This window comes from Bidens hawaiensis, unplaced genomic scaffold (genome assembly GCF_021521415.1).
Source record: "Bidens hawaiensis isolate Kalapana, Puna unplaced genomic scaffold, B.hawaiensis_p1.1 tig00001336_1, whole genome shotgun sequence".
Taxonomy (NCBI): Eukaryota; Viridiplantae; Streptophyta; class Magnoliopsida; order Asterales; family Asteraceae; genus Bidens; species Bidens hawaiensis.
Window position 1 is genome coordinate 646,836 of NW_027491075.1, and position 18,146 is coordinate 664,981.

The window sequence follows — 18,146 nt, forward strand, 5'->3', positions numbered from 1 at the left end:
GGGGAATCTGGGGATCTTTCGACCATAATGATTTCTAAGAGCATTCTCATCCAATCCCCTATAATTATGTGTGATGAGTTTGCAAATTATAGAATGAGGTTGTGAGTGATTGTGAGTGTAAATTATAGGGTGGAGAGAGAAATGTAGTGATTTTTTTATAAATTTGGGGAACATTGTTTGCCCCTATTTATTTTTTAATATTTGTTGGATTGGTTATAAGTAGCGGAGAGAGAAAACTGTAATGATAAAGATATAAAAATATTATTTAATTAAACAGGAGAAATAAATATAATGCTTTTTAGTGTAATTATAGAGATAAGAATGAGGAGTGGGATGAGAATGCTCTAAGAAAAATGTCTGGGATATAAATATGTTTCGCGTTGACTTGTTTAAGCTATTTTGAGGGTTGGAGGGTCTTTTTTATTAATTTATTTTTTGATACACTTATTTCTAAATATCTATTTTTTTAAGTATTAACTGTACTAGCTATAGTGCCTGTGTAACATACGGGATTATCCAAATTATAAAATTACAAGTAATGAAAATAATTAAATAACGTATATGAAAAAAAGGTATTACATCTATGCTTGTATCAATACTATGTGTATATAAATTGATTTTATTTATATCACAAAATGATTTTTTGTAAATGAAATTAATAAAAAAAATGTGCGTGCACAAACGTATCCAAGAACACTCATTTTTATTGAAATCCTCATTGTTAGTATCATATATGTATAATTGAAAGAATCAGGAAGAAGTATTCTCATACAATAGTTATGCAATAGTAGTTCTGACCACTCAGCCAAAATACTGAAGGAGTGCCACCTTAATTGATATATTTATCAATTTACAACCCATAGAAGGAAAAAAGAACATAAAAAGTAACATGTTAACCCATTCAATTTTTTGTTTATTCTGCTTCATTTGAGCATAGTTTTGCATGACATGCTTCTCATACAACCATCTGATCACCATTGAAAGAAAAGTTAATGCTGACACAAATGTTTCAAATTTGATACAAGTTAAAAGCATTGATAAGTCTGAGAGTGGCATGTCGTAAGTGTTCACCATCTATTCTTAAATTTTGATAGTCGAGTGAAAAATAGTCAATTTACCAAATCCCAAACCTTTTGATTTTTTTTTCCAAAAATGTCCTTGAAAATAAATTTGAAACCCAAATCATGTTTTAAATTCTAACTTTCACCTGTTTGACATTTTCAACTCAACACTTTAAACCCGTAACAAATTTGACGATAAATCTATTTGCATTTTCAAGCTTATAAAAATACTCATATTTCTCATTTTGACCCATAACAAATTTTGACACAAATGTAGTTAACTTGTACCATACAATCTATTTACCAATTTTTAAATGTAAAAACCAAATTCAAGTTCCACAAAACCTGAAACAATCCTTGATAAAAAAAACCAAGAAATTGAATATGATAAACTTGTTATATATGAAAGTTATTGGTATATATTTACTAAACTAACCGAAAAAATGTATAGTTTACTAAATTAACCAAAAAAATAAATTGATAGATTTAAAGCATATATTTATAATTTATAAATTTATATGCTAATTCACAATAATAATAATAATAATAATAATAATAGACAAATGGATTGATTTTTAAAAATTGGATCAACTCTTAAGCATAGATATATGATTTAATAATAAAAAAAAATTACTTTGTAAAATGAAAGCATGTTCAAGTTTTGTTTTCTTCATAATATTCAACAATATACAAATTAAATTTGTTAATGATAAATTTGAAATTATATATTCGAACATGGTTTATTATTAATTTTGGATTTCACCAAGTATTTTGAAATATATAGTAAAATGATATGTTAATATTTGTTTTTATAAAAATGTATAAATATAATATAAATAAAATGTAAAAGGAAAGTAAATATGGACATATATTATGGTCAATTATGATCTTAATTTTGGAGGGGAAAAAGTTGTAAGGTTTAACCATAAACTGACATGTGTCACAATAATTTTACTTTATTAGAATAGGTAGATTGTTAATATTTTCTTTTCTAAACTTAAAAGTTAATTACATAAATGGTTTACTGATCAGATCATATATTGGGGGTCTATATTTTAAAAGTTACAAGCTTAAGGTTTGTGTTTTTAATTTAGTGACATGTTTTTATTTCATATAAAAATTTTGCATTGACTTGATTAGTTGGGAAAAATGTTGTAAGGATTTTGTTTTGATTATTAATACAAATACGCTTGTTCTTGGGGGTGGGGGGGGGGGTGGTTGTTTGTACGGGTTTCAAAAATATGTTTATTTACTTTTTAGAGAGCAAAAACAATTCTGAAAAACACAGCTTTGATAAAAAAAAGAAGCAAATGAACAGTTTTTTAAAAGCTCACCCAACCACCCCTTATTCAAGTTTAATTTTGTTAGCCCAACCACTGTATTCACACATAGTTTAGAGTATGAAATGATCTGGTTAAGACAATCGAACTATTCTTCATTTAAACGGGTGTTTATTGATCTAACAGGTGAACCGTTAACCAATCAAAGTGGTTAAACCGGATTCAATCAACTTTCGAACTTTTTTTTAATTCAAATCTCATCTTATGAGTTATTTATTACTCAAGTCACCATATTTTTAAGCCTTAACTAGTTTTGTACCTGACGAGTTGTGACGGTGCATTAACATGCATTCAGTTTCTATGAGTTAAATTGTTACGACTTACAATGCCAACATTAAGTTAAAACAATTAATTTATCAGTGTTGAAAATAGTAGTGAAATTCTTATAGCAAAATAACAAAAGTTAACATATTAAAAAAAATATGGTACTAGCAATAGTTTTATTTGTATGAATATTTAAGATATTTAAAAAATATACATATTGTACGTGCATGAAATAACGGAACTCGTATACGATGAAAACAATAACGGAACTCATATAGCTTACGATAAATTAAATAACATATTAACAAAAAAAATACAAAAAATAGTATATATAAACAACATTTATTCAGTTGGTAAAACCCGTAGAGCTGTAAACGAGTCGAGCCAAGTAGACTAATGTGGGTTTGAGCTTGTGCTCGAAATTAAACATAGCAACTCGGCTTAGCTTGAGCTCGAAGTCAAACAAACCTAAGAGAGTATCAACGAGCCAAGCCATGAGACGAGCGGAGATTGGCCGAGCTCGGCTAGGTTACAAAATGAGTTGGCTGGCTCAGTTCAGATCGTTTAAAATCAAGTTTTTTTAGCTAGCTTTATTCGAGCCCTTAGAGTTAAGTTGTACTTGTATATATAGCTTATAAGAAAAAAATAACATTTAAAATGAGGTTTGTTCATCGGTCAAACCCGTGCTTTGTGTTTGCGAGTTGACAAGGACTTTTTGTAACATTATGAAAATTTCGAGCTCAAAATGTGAACTTTCAAAAGTATAAGGACCAAGGATGCCAAAATTCCAAACCCGAGGGTCAAAAATGAAAATTCTGTTTTTCCTGACCCATCGCGCTACGCGATGGATAAGAAGAGAGACCAATCGCGTATCGCGATTGGGTGTCTGACAGCGAGACGCGTGGCCTGCCACGTGTAGCGGTCGCCACGTGTCCCGCCACGTGGCATGTCGTCCGCCACATGTTAACACGTGGCAAACCGTCTGCCACGTGGCGACACGTGGCAGACCTACGTTGTGACTGGCCAGGGCTACGTCGCGGTACGCGGCGGGTGCCCAAGAGACCGTCGCGTACCGCGATGGGACACCAGATTTTGTCTATAAATAGCAAGGTCGGGATCTCATTTCTCCACACCATAAATCAGTATTCCTTTCTCTCTCTTACATCTCTCTAGAATTCCATAACCATTTTCTCGATCTACCTCGATAAGCGTGCCCCGATTCCTTGATTTCCGTGCCAACGTTTCCTCGAAGTCCGTGCCACTCTCCACCTATATACCAAGAATGCGTTTGTTATAAGATGGCGATGGGTCTTGGAAAGCGTGCCAACGAGTGTTGAAGATTGGTATTATTGTTTGGCGACAAGGACGGACGTTGATCAAAACGACAAAATGAAACCAAGCGGCGTTGGAGTGCTGCTCTACTTCTTAGGGTTTTCATAAGCCTTTAAGGTAAGGCTTAACACCAATGAATATAATAATAAAATATTATAAAGGCTTAAACCTTAAGTTGAGGTTATACTCGATACCTCGAATAAAAGAAAAGAAAAGAAAACATAACAAAGAAAGAATAAAAGATAAGATTTATAAATATGTATATATGTGTGTATATATATATATATTCTTTGTTATGAATATTATTTAAGCAATAAATAACTATCTTAAATAAAAAAGAAAAGAATACGTTTCTTAGAGAATAAGAAACGTCGGGTTTTTATAAATAAACTAAAGGTTTATAATTACTTTTAAACTAAAGGTTTTCAAGTAAAAGAGATTTATGAACTAAAGGTTCATCGAGGTAAAGAATATAAAATAAGACTAAAGGTCTTAAGCCGGATTGTATATCCGACTAACAAATGGTTATACTCGTACTATAGGTGCGAGATAGCAAGGGAAAGACCCTCGGACGGTGTTGAAGCCGATCCTAAAGCGATAAGGTGAATACACCCCCAAAATTTTACAAACTTATTTTCAAACGAGTCAAACATGTTATATGAAAATTGTTTACAAGGGACTACGTGTTTCTAAAACCGTTATTAATAAGAGTATAAGCCTAGCCCTCAGGATGTAGTACACATTTGTCTGGATCCTTACATATGTGGTAGTACGCGGTGGGCACATCGCACCACGCCTGGTCGTAGGACGCTTTCCCGCGGGAAGCACGACCATGTGTATACGTACGGGTACTTAACTAAGTCGAACGCTGCGGTGTTTGCTGAGGTAACCTAGTGTAGAGACTCGAGTTTATAAATGTGTTGTTTTAACTTTGTTATTCCTAAGCCACGATGGGCCGAGGCAGGCGTAGTCTCGAGGGGTAATAAAAAAAAGAAAATATTTTAGCGTCAGCGTGTTCACCAGCATTCGTTGCTGACGTATTTTATTTACATTTTTGCAGGTGAACAAGGATAGCGCTTGGAGTGTCGAAGTGCTATAAATATCCGATGGCTCGGATTTTTTTTGTATAAACTTAAATTATTAAAAATGGTGGTTTTGTAGCTATAAAACAAGTAATCTTTTAAACTTAAACGGGAATCTTTTATATCCCGTCTTTTGTATGCAAATATTTATAAATTAAATCCACATATTTATAAGTCTTCCGCTAATTGAACGTAACTCTGATTTAATTACAAATGTGGTACCAATATATGAGTCACACTCCTAGGCCGTGTTTTGGGTTGTGACAAGCGTTGGTATCAGAGCCATCGATCTTAGCGAATTGGGTGTCATAAAACAATACCTAAGCTTTGATCCAAGTATAGGAAATAATTGATTATTTGTTTTAGGGATAAGATAGGCTGGTAACCTTTTCTTTCCCTCCACATTCTAAACCACCCAAATTATTAGATGTCATTCAAAGCTTACATAAAGAACTTTGTGCGCAAGGCTAAAGAAGCGGGAATCGCTGAACATTTTCCCGAGGACAATATGAGTGATGGATATTATGAAGCATACTTTGATCAAGATGTAGAGCATGACTTGACCAAACCTGTATACTACCCCGGATCCAAGTACTCCCCAATAGACGTCCTCGATAGTCCACCGAAACAAAGAATTGAACCACCAAGGCACTCAAGCTACCATCCACCAACAATACCCATGTACCAACCCTCTGAAGTACCGACGTACCATCTCTCGGAGATTCCCACGTACCAACCACCGGAGATACCGCCGTACTATCCAACCGGATACCTACCACCAAATCCTCACCCGTCCTATGCGTTCCTTTCCAACATACCCATCAAGGAAGAACCAAGATCCCCATCCTCCGACTGGATGCAATGCCACTCTGATCAACGACGATGGAATACCGGAAGCTCCACTGTTAACGAAGTCAATTCTCAACCCACTAATGGTGAAGGGTCATCCCGCAAACCTAGAATGAGGGTGATGATGTCCTACGAAAGTTTTAGAATGCCTTCGATGGTGAATGAAACTGCTCAACCCATGGAAGAAGAGGAGCCGAAAGAAGAGGAACCAGAAGAGGAGGAGGACCCCGAAGACGAGGAGGATCCTGAGGAAGAGTCTGAACCGGAAGAAGAGCATCCCAATAATCCCAATGAGATATCAACATCAATGGATGGATCACTCACTTCCAAAAACCCGAGCTATGGTTCTGTGGATCCATATGTCCAATATCTCGAAGCTCTCAAGAACCAAGCTTCATCAAGCTTCCCACCATTCCAAGGAGAGATTCCATCAATAGAAGAGAAAGCTAATGAGATCCGAGAACAGAACAAAGCCGCTGAAGCTTTCTTCTACCTTTCATCAGACATGACTGACGTTCCGTATCCAGAACCAAGGAACCACTATGAAATGGTGACGTTGGGTTACCGCGACCCACCTCCACAATATGGATACCCCAACGAAGTCCCACAGTCGTATGAAGAACATTTGGACCGTGCTCTCCATGAGACAGATGATTGGAGAAAGAAGATGGCTGATGAAGGAAAGAAAAAGAAGAAGATGGGAGAAAAGCTTCTTCACAAGTGCAACAAATTGACGAAGGTTGTGAGAAATTGTTTGAAGGATTGAGGCAGTGTTGATGAGGGATATGAAGAAGAAGTCATATGTAATATAGTCGTGTATGCTATGTGATATATATGTGTGTAACAAGAACGTTGAAACGTTCTTGAAATAAAGATAGGATGATCAGTATATATATATCGTTGGAACGATATATATACATGTATGTATTGTGAAATAAATATATATATCTTTTATGATATATATATATATATGAATGTATAATAAAATATATGTTTAATAAAGAAAGTTGTTAAATTTCAGATATAAATTGAAAAAGAAATATGTCTAAACAAAGTAATAACAACGAGAATGCTCGAAAAGAAAAAAGAAGTAAGAAAAGAAAAGGGGAAAGGCCCCGAGAACAAACAAGATGAGCCTATCCCCGATAAATATATGAACCAAATACAAAAGATGATTAAGGATGCGGTTAGAGAAGAGTCAATGGCTAGGTCTCAATCGAAAAACTCAAAACATTCTCACTCCGTTAATCCTTCTCGAAAATCCATGAAATCCCGTCCGAATCCGTCTCGAGTCGAGGAAAGTGTTCATGAGTCTAACGCTGATGATGGAGTTAAGCAAGAGTTCAAAAAACTTAAAATTAGTGGGTTTTCGTTTAAGGATTTTAAGTACTATGGACCGAAGGAGTTCCATGGTGATAAAGGATCCATCACAACCGTGTGGTGGCTTGAGGAGATGGAGACGATTGTGTTAACGAGCAAGTGTACCAATGAAGAAAAGATTCAATACTCTGCCTTTATGTTCAAGGGAAAAGCACTCGAGTGGTGGAACACGATGATGAGCAAGGGGAGAGAAGTGATGTACAATTTGAGCTGGGATGAGTTCAAGGCTGTGTTAATGGGAAAGTTTTGTCACATGCATGAAACCGACCAAATTCAAATTAAATTTCTCAATCTTAAGGTAGTGGGGACGAATCTTCGTGAATACAACACCAAGTTTCACGAATATTGTCGTCTGGTTCCCCAGCTGGTGAATCCTGAATCCAGCAAGGTTATAAGATATATTTGGGGACTGCCGCGGGAAATCCGCGACGTGGTGAGGTCACACTTACCACAAACCGCTGATTCCGCAATGGAGTTAGCTGGTTATTTGATGGGCTGCATGGTCCGCAACAAGAAAGAGGATAAAAAGGTCGTGTCATCTAACGACCAAAGAAGGACTGGAGGAAACAATCGATTCAAAGGCAAGGGCATAAACCAAAATCAATTCAATTCAAACGCCACGCCGTGCAAAACATGCAGGAGGTATCACAAGGGTCGATGCAACTTCGCTCTGCCTTCAAAAGTGTGTGAAACATGTCAACGATCGGGTCATGATGCTGCTGACTGCTGGAAAAAGAAGATGACATGTTACAATTGTAAGGAGATAGGGCACTTGAACTTTTGAATGCCCAAAGAACAAACCCGCGACTGGTGGTGCGGGTGGAAGTGGCAAAGACAAAAAGGGAAACGCACGAGTCTTTGTACTTGATACAAAGAAAGCCGATGACATGCCGGAAACCATTACCGGTACGTTTCTAGTCAACGACACTTATGCTAGAGTTTTATTTGATTCGGGCGCCAATTTGAGTTTTATAGATTATAGCTTTTGTAGTCTATTAAACGAACCTTTATTAAAGTTAGATAAAACTCTAAGCGTCGAGACTGCTAGTGGCGAAATCGTTAAGATCTCCGAAGCCATTGAAACGAAAAAATTCATTTAGCTGGTTATATTTTGCCTATCCAACTCTTACCTATGGCACTTGCTGGTTTTGATATTGTACTTGGTATGGATTGGTTAATCGATAACCATGCACGTATCATCTGCAATAGCAAAACCGTTGAACTTCAAGCCCCCGATAAACGAACTTTTCAAATTGAAGGGGACAAATACGCTGGCCAAGTTAGCATAATTTCCATGATTAGAGCTAACAAATGTTTAAATCAAGGATGCCTAGCATTCATGGCTTACGTCACTGAGAGTCAAAGCCAAAGGAGATAAAGGACGTACCTATAGTCCCCGACTTTCCCGATGTCTTTCCTGATGAACTTCCCGGAATCCCTCCCGATCGTGAAGTAGAGTTTAGGATCGATCTTATTCCCGGTACCGCTCCGATTGCCAAAGCTCCATATCGCTTAGCTCCAACTGAGATGAAGGAGTTAAAGAAACAACTCGACGAGCTTCTTGAGAAAGGCTTTATTCGACCAAGTTCGTCACCATGGGGAGCACCAATCCTATTTGTCAAAAAGAAGGATGAATCCATGCGTATGTGTATTGACTATCGAGCGTTAAACAAAGTCACAATCAAAAACCGATATCCACTTCCTCGAATCGATGATCATTTTAACCAACTTCAAGGTGCTAGCTTCTTTTCTAAAATTGATCTTCGTTCCGGCTATCACCAACTCAAAGTCCAATATGAGGATATTCTGAAAACCGCTTTTCGAACAAGGTATGGACATTATGAATTCACGGTTATGCCGTTTGGACTTACTAATGCGCCAGCCGCGTTCATGGACATGATGAATCGAATCTGTAAGCCATACTTGGATAAATTCGTTATCGTATTCATCAACGACATACTTATTTATTCTAAGTCCAAGGCTGATCATGAAGTCCATCTCCGAACGTTGCTTGAAATTCTTTGAACCGAGAAGTTATATGCTAAATTCTCAAAATGCGAATTCTGGTTACACGAGGTACAATTTCTTGGTCACATCATCAACGTCAACAGTATTCAAGTCGATCCCACTAAAATTGAAGCTATTTCTAAAATGGGAGATTCCAAAATCGCCAACCGAGATTCGAAGTTTCTTAGGTTTGGCCGGCTATTACCGTAGAATTATTAAAAACTTTTCCCGAATCTCTGTTCCCCTAACTTCTTTGACTCGCAAGAACATCAAGTATGAATGGGGACCAAAGCAACAAGAGGCGTTCGATATACTCAAACAAAACCTCACTCAAGCACCTATACTGTCCTTGCCAGAAGGTACTGAGGACTTTGTTGTATTTAGCGACGCATCTCACTCCGGTTTGGGATGCGTACTAATGCAACGCAAGAAAGTAATCGCATACACCTGTCGTCAACTCAAAGTACACGAAAAGAACTATACGACTCACGATCTAGAGTAAGGCGCCATAATCTTTGCACTTAAAATATGGAGGCACTATATCTATGGAGTAAGATTTACCGTGTACACTAATCATAAGAGCTTAAAACACATCTTCGATCAAAAAGAACTCAACATGCGCCAACGACGTTGGATGGAGACTCTAAACGACTACGATTGTGAGATTGTTTACCACGAAGGCAAAGCCAACGTTGTGGCTGATGCCTTAAGTCGAAAAGAGCACGAGAAGCCTAAAAGAGTACGAGCGTTGCGTCTAGAACTCCAAGTTGATCTCCTCGAACAAATCAAATCCACTCAAACTCAAGCAATAAACGAAAACCAAATCTCCGACAAAAAACGTAACGGCACCATTGAATCATTAGTCAAGGGTGACGTTGGTATCCTTAGACTCGTCAATAGAATTTGGGTACCAATCATTGGGGATTTGCTGAGAAAATTTTAAACGAGGCTCACAAATCCAAATACATGATGCATCCCGGGAGCGACAAAATGTATCATAATCTCAAGTCAAACTACTGGTGGAATGGGATGAAAAGGGATGTCGCTTCGCATGTGGCGAAATGTTTAACATGTTTGAAAGTCAAGGTTGAACACCAAAAGCCTTCAGGATTGCTCCAGCAACCTGAAATTCCCGTATGGAAGTGGGAGTTAATTACCATGGATTTCATCACTAAACTCCCAAAGACGAATCGACAACATAATGCTATTTGGGTTATCTTGGATCGATTGACGAAATCTGCACATTTCATACCCATCAATGAGTCATACTCTATGGATAGACTAGCGCGTATTTATGTGAAAAAAGTTGTTGCTTTGCATGGTGTACCGCTGTCTATAATCTCTGATCGAGACAGTCGTTTTACGTCTCATTTCTGGAAAAGCTTCTAACAAGCATTAGGTACAAAGCTTAACCTTAGCACCGCCTATCATCCGCAAACTGATGGGCAAAGCGAAAGGACAATTCAAATGTTGGAAGACATGCTTCGGGCTTGTGTGATTGACTTAGGCGGAAGTTGGGATGACCACTTACCCCTAATGGAATTCTCGTATAATAATAGCTATCACACAAGTATTCAAGCCGCACCATTTGAAGCGTTATATGGACGTAAGTGTAGAACGCCCGTGTGTTGGTCTGAAACCGGAGATAATCAATTGTCTGGACCTGAGATAGTCCTAGAAACCTTTGACAAGATTCTTCAAATCCGAGAACGACTTAAGACGACATGTGATCGCCAAAAGAGTTACGCCGATATCCGTCGTAAGCCATTGGAATTCAAAGTTGGTAATAAGATTCTTTTGAAAGTCTCGCCTTGGAGAGGCGTTGTTCGCTTTGGTAAGAAAGGAAAGTTAAGTCCTCGATTCGTTGGACCCTTTGAGGTACTTGAACGAATCGGCACTGTTGCATATCGTTTGCGACTGCTCGAGGAAATGCAAGGGATACATGATGTATTCCATGTTTCGAATCTGCGTAAATGTCTAACCGATGAATCTTTAGCTATGCCACTAAAAGACGTTGAAATAAATGAAAACTTAAAATTCATAGAACGTCCAATACAAATAGAAGATTCGAAAACAAAGAAGTTAAAAATAAGAACATTGAAAATTGTGAAAGTAAAATGGGACTCGCGTAGAGGGCCCGGATATACTTGGAAACTCGAATCGGAAATGAAAAAGAAATACCCCCACTTGTTCTTGTAAAGCAATCTCGTGGAAGAGATTTGCTTCAAGGTGGGGAGGATGTAATATTATGAAACTTTCGAGCTCAAAATGTAATCTTTCCAAAGTATAAGGACCAAGAATGCCAAAATTCCAAACCTGAGGGTCAAAAATGAAAATTCTATTTTTCCTGAACCATCGCGTATCGCGATGGGGTGTCTGACAGAAGAAACTTTCGAGCTCAAAATGTAATCTTTCCAAAGTATAAGGACCAAGAATGCCAAAATTCCAAACCTGAGGGTCAAAAATGAAAATTCTATTTTTCCTGACCCATCGCGTATCGCGATGGGGTGTCTGACAGAAGAGACGCGTGGCCTGCCACGTGGCACACCGATCGCCACGTGTCCTGCCACGTGGCCACACGTGGCATGTCGTACGCCACATGTCAACACGTGGCACACCGTCTGCCACGTGGTGACACGTGGCGGACCTACGTTGTGACTGGCCAGGGCTACGTCGCGGTACGCGACGGGTGCTCAGGAGGCCGTCGCGTACCGCGATGGGACACCAGATTTTGTCTATAAATAGCAAGGTCGGGATCTCATTTATCCACACCACAAATCAGTATTCCTTTCTCTCTCTAACATCTCTCTAGAATTCCATAACCATTTTCTCGATCTACCTCGATAAGCGTTCCCCGATTCCTCGATTTCTGTGCCAACGTTTCCTCGAAGTTCGTGCCACTCTCCACCCACATACCAAGAAGGCGTTTGTTATAAGATGGCGACCGGTCTTGGAAAGCGTGCCAACGAGTGTTGAAGATTGGTATTATCGTTTGGCGACAAGGAGGGACGTTGATCAAAACAACAAAAGGAAACCAAGCGGCGTTGGAGTGCTCTCAAATTCTTAGGGTTTTCATAAGTCTTTAAGGTAAGGCTTAACGCCAATGAATATAATAATAAAATATTATAAAGGCTTAAACCTTAAGTCGAGGTTATACTCGATACCTCGAATAAAAGAAAAGAAAAGAAAACGTAACAAAGAAAGAATAAAAGATAAGATTTATAAATATGTATATATGTGTGTAAATATATATGTATATTCTTTGTTATGAATATTATTTAAGGAATAAATAACTATTCTTAAATAATAAAAGAAAAGAATATGTTTCTTAGAGAAGAAGAAACGTCGGGTTTTTATAAATAAACTAAAGGTTTATAATTACTTTTAAACTTAAGGTTTTCAAGTAAAAGAGATTTATGAACTAAAGGTTTATCGAGGTAAATAATATAAAATAAGACTAAAGGTCTTAAGCCGGATTGTATATCCGACTAACAAATGGTTATACTCGTACTATAGGTACTAGATAGCAAGGGAAAGACCCTCGGACGGTGTTGAAGCCGATCCCAAAGCGATAAGGTGAATACGCCCCCAAACGTTTACAAACTTATTATCAAACGAGTCAAACATGTTATATGAAAACTGTTTACAAGGGACTACGTGTTCCTAAAACCGTTATAACTAAGAGTATAAGCCTAGCCCTCAGGCTGTAGTATACATTTGTCTGGATCCTTACATATGTGGTAGTACGCGGTGGGCACATCGCACCACGCCTGGTCGTAGGACGCTTTCCCGCGAGAAGCACGACCATGTGTATACATATGGGTACTTAACTAAGTCGAATGCTGCGGTGTTTGCTGAGGTGACCTAGTGTAGAGACTCGAGTTTATAAATGTGTTGTTTTATCTTTGTTATTCCTAAGCCACGATGGGCCGAGGCAGGCGTAGTCTCGAGGGGTAATAAAAAAAAGAAAATATTTTAGCGTCAGCGTGTTCACTAGCATTCATTGCTGACGTATTTTATTTACATTTTTGCAGGTGAACAAGGATAGCACTTGGAGTGTCGAAGTGCTATAAATATCCGATGGCTCGGATTTTTTTTGTATAAACTTAAATTATTAAAAATGGTGGTTTTGTAGCTATAAAACAAGTAATCTTTTAAACTTAAACGGGAATCTTTTATATCCCGTCTTTTGTATGCAAATATTTATAAATTAAATCCACATAGTTATAAGTCTTCCGCTAATTGAACGTAACTCTGATTTAATTACAAATGTGGTACCAATATATGCGTCACACTCCTAGGCCGTGTTTTGGGTTGTGACACTTTTGGTTATGTTCGTTACGGTACTGAAACTAAAACAATTTTTTTTACATATTTAAGTTAAAGAAAAAGAAAAAAAATCGTAAAATAATAATAAATGCAAGAGTTAAGTTTTATTTTAGTACATGTGGTTTGGCCAAATACGCAACTTTTGTACATATTCTTTAGTACTTTTATCTAACCCCGTCTATTATTTGGGGATTTAGGTACTATAGTTATGTAGTTGACCTAACCACATAATGTCACTTACCTCTAATTGCAAATAAGCAAAAAGGAAAAAAAGGAAAAAAACATCAAGGCCCATAATGGTGGATTTCCTTTTTGATGCTGTTTTTGGGGTGAATCATAGTTGGAGCGTTAAAATTAACATGGACAGTTGACATCTGCCTTCAGAAGACCCCCGGGTATTGGGGATGGTTGCAAACGCTGTCAAAAAAATATAATGTATATAATATATTATATCTAGTTGAAGTTAAAATTACAAATTCACACTGAAATGTTGTTAGGATTCTAGATCTCAATCTAAGCTAATGAACACAATCAGCAACTCAATGAAACAGTAAAAAAATTGATCTAATCCTTTGTAGTATCACTTTAATTGAAATCATATTTTAACTACAATTCAATTTTCAATTAGTATATGAAATAAACAAACTATGAAGCGGAATTCATTTGAGTTAATTAATAGGTTTCATATGGAAGAACAATTGTGTATTAACTATAATCAAATGATTACAATCTATTGCTCCCCCTCAACCCTAGTTTATCATTCAATCTGATTTTCTAGTACAATAGTACTTTGACCAGGTGAGTATTTTGATATGTGAAAACTGTTGATAAAGAAGAGACTCTTTTCATCATTATATACACGTGTTAAAACTACTGATGAGCAAAAGGTGAAAGAGACGTCGAACAAAATGGTTACAAACTACTGATGAACAAGTTACAATCAATCGAATAAAGAGAATCCTATGCTAACTACTGATCTTTGCTTAAAACAGCTGATGCTTGAACCGTCAGTTGTGAGTCTTCAGTTGTTAGGACTTCAATAGTTTGATCACGTGTTGTATCTTTAGTTCTTTCATATCAGCAGTTTGCATGGTTAGATGTTTGGAGCAGTTGTTTACCAAAACTTCATAGTGGAGAACAACCGATGTTTGTATCATCAGTTGTTTGGTTTTTAGACATCTTTGCAAGGTTCAACAATCTCTCTCTGAACTAAAAACCATTTATTACATTTACTCTACTATATTATCTGAGAGTCTTCATTGGGCTGAGTCTTTGATGACTTTTATAAACTAAATACCCAATCTATCATACTCTTCCATCAGTAATGGAAGGTCTATTAATCTTTTTAACAATCTCTATTGTCGCATTGGTACATCTTGAAGATCTACCCTTTGGGAAGTACCAGAATCAAATTCTAAAGTTACACATGAGCTATTTTTAAGCTTACTCCATTTAATAACTTTGGAACTTGACTGGCTTTGATATCGACCAACATTGATAAAGAAGATGAAGAAGGTAACAAATTTATATCAAATTCAAAGCCCATCTTGACGTCTCTGTGAATGTCCTTGATGGCTTGAAGTTCTTCTTCTTCTTCTAGCATAAAGAGACAAGTTTCTGATTTAAATATCTTCTTATGCGGAACTAGGGATCAGAGCAGTAGTTTGAACAACTTTTTGCTTCTTAGGGAGATTTATTGCAGATAATGCTTTTTGGTTCAAGGAATTTGCTTGTGTGCTTTTTTCTTTCTTGTACCAGATCCCTGTAAGCAACCCCCAACATATCTATTCCCCATGTTGCAGTTTCTCTTCTTGTATGAAAATTATCCCCAGGCCCACATCTAACTCAATCTTCATATTTAGGATTTCTCTTGCCTTTTCTTGAGAAATCCTTTCCTTTACTACCTCCCAAACAGGTTCAGGATGATCCTGATTAGGGTCTTGTTCAATAATTTTTTCTACTCTACCACATTCAGTTTGTAATTATTCATACGTCCAAAATCTGAATTTATGAAGAGTTACCATGTATTTAGCATGCTCTTTCAGCAATAAATGAGCTTCCTTCTTGGCTTCCGTCAAGAGCTGTTTATCAGCTATTGGTCTTTCAGAAACAACCAGGCTTCTTTCAAAGGCCTGTTGTTCAAGATCTCTTGTCTTCAGAAGCTCTTGCTGATATATTCTTGATGCTTCTTCATCAGACATTATCTTGGCTGCTTCAGCCAAAGCTTTTGTTGCCTCTTGTTCTCGATGAGTTATCAAGTCATCAACATTCTTTGGTTTGAATCTTTTGGCAGGAGGAAATGTTGGTGAATCTTCTTCTTCTTCTTCTTCTTCTTCTTCTTCTTCTTCTGCTATAACTAGTCTTCTCCTTTTGAAACTACTATCAGAAGCCTTTAATTGATTAGGCTTTGACTTAAAGGTTTCAACTACTTCTGGAATAGTAGCTAGTTCTTGTGTTACCTTGGGTGCATCAACAGTCTCTGAAACTACTATTGGTTATTGTGGAGAAGAAGTAGTTCTTATGCACACCACTGGTCTTGAGTCAGTTAGGTGTAACAACTGTTTGATTATTAGCAGTTTGGGGAACTGCTGGTATTTCTTCAAATTCATCAGTAGTTTGGGAAACTACTGGTCTTTGTTTTGTCTTTCCACCATTTCTTCCACCTTTGGACATTGATTTTAGCCTTTTTAATTTATATGATTCAGTTTCATCAGGCTTTTTCCTCAGTTGTTTAACCAGGGCTTTGTCCTTAGCCTCTCTTTCCTTTCTTACCATTTCCTTTAAACTAGCAACTTCTTATGCAGCTTTGTTTGCTGATTCATCAGGCTTATTTTCAACCGCTTTTCTTGATGCATCAAGAATATTCTCCCCTTTTGGCATCACCAGTAATGTAACACAAAGTGTACACCTTTTAGCATCAAATTATCCTTTTATTTTGGTAAAACCCCATGCAAATTCGTTATATTTAGTACTTAATTGAGTTATTTATGAATTTGCAGGTCCAGGCGCCCGCCCGACAAAGAAACGACGAAAATATGGTGCTTTTCGAACAAAAATCAAGAATCTGCCAAAAGTGCATGACCATGCTAAGAAAGTGCATGACCACGTTGAGTCGGTGCATGACCATGCTAAGGAAGTGTATGACCATGCTGAGAAAAGTGCACCATCATGCGCTTTTAGTGCACGACTATCATGATGATTATTTTCTAGTATTAGGTTGTGACGTGTGTGAATATATATATAAAAATTTAAGTAAAAGTTCCAACCAAATCGGGTTTTACAATAGGTTTTCACCTACAACTAAACCACACACGAAAGGCACGTGTACCAATCATTTGTAATAAAGTGTCGGTAAGAACCGAGTATCAATCCATGAACACAACAACTTTCTAGTACTAAGTCTTTGTAAATGACCAACCGAACAAATAAATCTTGTTTTGAAAATTTAATTAATTAAATTAGCATACAATGAAAATGAAGCAAGTAAAAATACAAGAAAAACAATCAATCCAACAAACTACCTAGACAAGAATCCACTCTACTAACATGACAAAATAGCAATGATATGGAAAAACATCATGAATCTAAACATAAATACTATATTACAATAAAGCAACCTAATACTAGCAAATAATCATCATGATGTGTTTTCAATCAAGAGATAAACATATACTAACTTGTTTGTCAAAACAAAAAAGTCTCATAATCAAAGGAAAGCTAGAATGAACAACATTCTAACCACCTAAGATTACACTAAAGTAGCCAAATTCATGAAATTAATATAAACTTATGAAACTTTAACTAGCAAGTCATCGCCAAGTCAAGAATCATAACAACACTCATCAATTTTCCAATATTAAGTGTAGGGTTTCATACTCATCAATAATCATATAACCAAGTTAATTTTTACTTAGTCATTCCTAACTTAGTAATGTAAACAAAGATTTCATGAGCATTCAAAGTTTACAAACAAACATCTAGAACATAGTTTTCCAACATGAATGCCTAAACATTTGCAAAACTAACAAGGTTAAGTAACTATAACAAGAATGAACACCATCAATATCAACTTATAAACTCAACTATATTTTTAAAGAACACCACTTTACCAAAATCATGCATAGATAATATATCACATTAGCAAGAGCTTCAACATTGCCTAGATAGCAAAAGTAATTAGCCCATAAGGCTTAATACAACTACAATCAAACTAGAAATAAGCTTACAAAACATGTTCAAGAACAAAGGAATGCAAACTAAGATCAAGCAAGGATTGAAGGATGGAATGATGAATCTTGTGTTGGTGGAAGCCTCCAAGAATCCCCTAAAAATGCTGCACTTGGTTGAGAGAGAATCCCCAAGACTCCACACCCCAAAATGAAGTTAAAATGAGTGTTTATATGCTTCTGGACAAAGTGCACGGTCATGCACAAAAAGTGCATGGTCGTGCACTATTTTGGGTAAGTCAAACTTTCACTTTCGGATGCTCAGAGTTGCAGGTT